Source organism: Mandrillus leucophaeus, unplaced genomic scaffold (assembly GCF_000951045.1).
Source record: "Mandrillus leucophaeus isolate KB7577 unplaced genomic scaffold, Mleu.le_1.0 Scaffold101, whole genome shotgun sequence".
Lineage (NCBI taxonomy): Eukaryota > Metazoa > Chordata > Mammalia > Primates > Cercopithecidae > Mandrillus > Mandrillus leucophaeus.
The window spans coordinates 3154427-3159013 of NW_012098210.1; positions in this window are offsets into that span (position 1 = coordinate 3154427).

Genomic DNA, 4587 nt, shown 5'->3' on the forward strand with positions numbered 1-4587 from the left:
ATGGTGAAACCCCGTCGCTACTAAAAATACAAAAATTACCTGGGTGTGGTGGCGTGTGCCTGTAGTCCCAGCTACTTAGGAGGCTGAGGCAGAATAATTGCTTGAACCCTGGAGGCGGAGATTGCAGTGAGCAGAGATCACGCCACTGCACTCCAGCCTGGGCGACAGAGGGAGACTCCGTCTAAAAAAACAAAACAAAACAAAAAACAGTGCCGCTACCAACATTCTAGTATTAGTCTTCTGCTGAATATACATATATGTGTGTATAGATGTGCATTTTTTTTTCTTTTCTTTTTTGAGATGGAGTTTTGGTCTGTTGCCCAGGCCGGAGTACAGTGGTGCAATCTTGGCTCACTGCATCCTATGCCTCCTGGGTTCAAGCAATTCTCCTGCCACAGCCTCCCAAGTAACTGGGATTATGGGTGCCCGCCACCATGCCCAGCTGATTTTTGTATTTTTAGTAGAGACCTGGTTTTACCACAATGGCCAGGCAGGTCTTGAACTCCTGACCTCAAGTGATCTGCCTGCCTCGGCCTCTCAAAGTGCTGGGATTAAAGGCGTGAGCCACCACGCCTGGCCTATGTATGCATTTCTATTGGCTGTATACCCAGGAGAAGAACGGATGGGTCACAGCTTAGGAGTGGTTTAGCTTTGGGAGTTCAAGGTGTAATGGCTCCAAGCTCCCACATTCCACACTAGCAGGAAGTGTAGATTTATCTCTGGTTCTCCTCCAAGGGTATTGACACTGAGTCATTATGCATCTTAGTTCTCTTCTCCCTGAGAAAATTCACCTGAGCCTCCTTCTAGTTAATATCACCACAGCTGGTGTCTGGGGGTTCTGCAGCCCTCATTTCTATCAAAGCATCTTTGGAGGTTCTTGGGGCCACCACAGATACCAGGGCAGCCAGCACAAGTCCCAGTGGCCAAGGATCAGTGAGCAGAGGCCCTGGGCTATTCCAGGGCTGGCTGCCAGGCCCTGTCCATTCCCAGTTGTGTTAAGTTGACTATCCGTCCTCCACTCTGGTCCTCCTTGCTTTTTGTCTACACTGTTGTTTTTCCAAGTGTGGCCCCCTGACTAGCAGCATCAGCATCTCCCGGGAACTCAGTAGAAATGCAGAACATCAGGCTCCTCTTCCGACCTGAATCAGAATCTGCATTTTAACAAGATCTCCAGGTGATTTGTGTGCACATTTGGCTTGATCTGTGCTAACTATAATACCTCACTAATAGTGAGGCTCAGCTGTGCCTCATGCTTTTCAGACAGCAGGGGTTAATAAGCTCCTTACATCCCTCTCCTTCATGCCCCTTGTCATACATTTCTAGAGCTCACCTCCCAGGGAGAGTTTGCCCATCTTTAAGTTATTTTGCAGGCAGGTGTTAGGGCTTCCCCACAGCCTGTGAGTGTTCCAGTGCTGCAGTGGCCTTCCATTTCTTTTGCCTGTCTAGAGCCTTGCCCTTCTAAGTGTGTTCAGTGGATGAGCAGCATGGGCCTCACCTGGGAGCTTTTTAGAGCGTCAGAATGCCAGGCTCCATCTTCAGACCTACTGGATCATAAAGCAGGACAGGTGAGCCACTAAACTGGGGCTTAGCTGCCCTGCATTATGAGTTTTTGGCTTTGCCCAGGAAAGAATTTAAGGGTGAGCTGGTGGTGTTAGACAGCGACTTTTACTGAAGTGGCAGCGCACAGCAGCAGCAGAGGCACAGTTCCTTGAGTGGCAGGGCTACCCCACAGGCAGTGTGCCCAGAGGAGCGGCTCAGAGGCAGTTCTGCAGTCATATTTATACCTACTTTTAATTACATGCAAATTAAGGGGTGAATTTTGGAGACATTTTTAGGAAAAAGGTGGTAACTTCTGGATCGTTGGGTGGTTGCCATGAAAAGGGGTGGTAACGTTCAGGTGTTGCCATGGCAACGGTAAACTGACATGGCACACTGATGGACATGTCTTATAGAGGGATGCTTTAGTCTCTTCCTGTTTCAGCTAGTTCTCAATTTGGTGTGATGTCCTAGCCCCACCTCTGGAGTCAAGTCCCACCTCCTACCTCAATCAGAACCTGAGTTTTTCCAACACGAGCTCTAGGTGATTTGATTGCACAGTAAAGTCTGAGATGTGCTGTTTACACCACTGGTTCCTCACCATGGCATTAGGATCATTTGGGGAGATTTAAAAAGCCAACAACTCAGTGTTCCTGGCTTAACTTAGAGTTATGGTTCCTGCCCTTGACTGCACATTGGATCACCTGAAGCTTTAAAAGCCATGGGTGACCAGGCGCAGTGGCTCACGTCTGTAATCCTAGCACTTTGGAAGACTGAGGTAGGCAAACCATCTGAGGTCAGGAGTTTGAGACCAGCCTGGCCAACATGGTGAAACCCTGTCTCTACTGAAAATACAAAAAGTAAGCCAGGTGCAGTGGCTCACACCTGTAGTCCCAGCACTCTGGGAGGCTCAGGTGGATGAATCTCCTGAGGTCTGGAGTTCAAGACCAGCCAGCCTGGCCAACATGGTGAAACCCCATCTCTACTAAAAAAATTCAAAAAAATTAGCTGAGCGTGGTGGTGGGAGCCTGTAATCCCAGCTACTCAGGAGGCTGAGGCAGGATAATCGCTTGAACCTATGGGGCGGAGGTTGCAGTGAGCCGAGGCTGTGCCATTGCACTCCAGCCTGGGCAACAAGAGCGAAACTCCATCTCAAAAATAAATAAATAAATAAAATAAATAAAAATAGAAATTAACTGGGTGTGGTGTGCATGCCTGTAATCCCAGCTACTCTGGAGGCTGATGCAGGAGAATCACTTGAACCCAGGAGGCGGAGGTTGCAGTGAGCTGAGATCACGCCATTGCACTCCAGCTTGGGCGATAAGAGCAAAAAAAAAAAAAAAAAAGCCATGGATGCCCAGGGCCACCCCTAGAACTGGTTTGAATTGGCCTTTCCCCCGTGTTCTTCAATGTAGACAGCAACTCCTGCCTCTAATTCCATCAGGGGCCACCTTGTGACTTTTCCTACCATAATGGCTTTCATTTCACAAGTCAGGGGGCCAAAGAGATGAGCTTGACTGTTGCCAAGGATATCTGCCTTTGCTCTTCATGCAGGAACTGGGGAACTAACCCTGCAGGGGTTCAGATTTCTTGGGCTACTGCAAGACAGACTTTGGTCAAAGCTCCATTAACTTACTATCTACATGGTCCCCACTGTGATCAGTGTTATTTAATCTCTGAAAGGTTTTTATCCACCCCTAGTGAACAATCATACAAATACTTTTGTAGAAGGAAGATGTTTACAAAACAAAGCATGTGGATCAAGTGTACCCAGCCTTCCTTTTATTCAAGAGGTTCTGGGACAGTGAACTTATCCAGATTAATCAATTTCACGGGGTATGCCATATTTATTTGTCCGCATGTCTATTTCCTTAAACTTGCCATTTTTTGTCCTTGCACAGTTATTATGTTACAATATATTCTCCACCATCAAATTTTCAGACTGCCAGGATTCAATAATAAAGCTTAGCAATGCCTGTGAGGCATGAAGATTACCTTCTGAAACATCAAAGAGAGATTTTTTTTGTTTTTTTTGAGATGGAGTCTCACTCTATCACCCAGGTTGGAGTGCAGTGGCCTGATCTCAGTTCACTGCAACCTCCGCTTCCTGGGTTCAAGTGATTCTCCTGCCTCAGCCTCAGGAACAGCTGGGATTACACGCGCGCAGCACTTTGCCTGGCTTTTATTTTTATTTTTTGGATTTTTAGTGAGGATGGGGTTTCACCACATTGGTCAGGCTGGTCTCGAACTCCTGACCTCAAGTGGTCCGCCCGCCTCTGCCTCCCAAAGTGATGGGATTATAGGCGTGAGTCACCGCGCCCAGACTGAATCGTCAAAGAGAGATTTGATTAGGAACCATTGCTATATCCTAAGTCTCTTTGGTCTATAATTCTTTCTCCTTTTTACTTCAACTTTTTTTTTTTTTTTTGACAGGCTCTTGCTCTGTCACCCAGTCTGGAGTGCAGTGGCATGATCATGGCTCACTGCAGCCTCCATCTTCTGGGCTCAAGCCATCCTCCCACCTCTGCCTCCTGAATAGTTGGGACCACAGGCACGCACCACCACACCTAGCTAATTTTAAAAATTATGTGTAGAGTCAAGGTCTCACTATGTTGGCCAGGCTAGTATCTAACTTCTGGGCTCAAGCAGTCCTCCTGACTTGACATCCCAAAGTGTTAGGATTACAGGCATGAGCCACTGCACCTGGCCTTTCTTCAACTTTTTATACTGAAACATAGCATACAGAGTGCAGGACAGTTCTCCTGGTGGCCTTGGACCAACCCAGCTCTTGCCCCTTTCTGGCTTATAGTTCTCAAAATAACTTGAATGTGCTGGGAATGCAACATCCTGTGATAAGGAGGGATTCGCTACAACTGCCTGTGCTCTGTTCCAGTCCCCATCAGAAACAGGATGTCCTGGCTGGGCTCGGTGGTTCATGCCTGTAATCCCAGCACTTTGGGAGACCGAGGTGGATGGATGACCTGAGGTCAGGAGTTCAAGACCAGCCTGGCCAACGTGGTGAAACCCTGCCTCTACTAAAATACAAAAAAT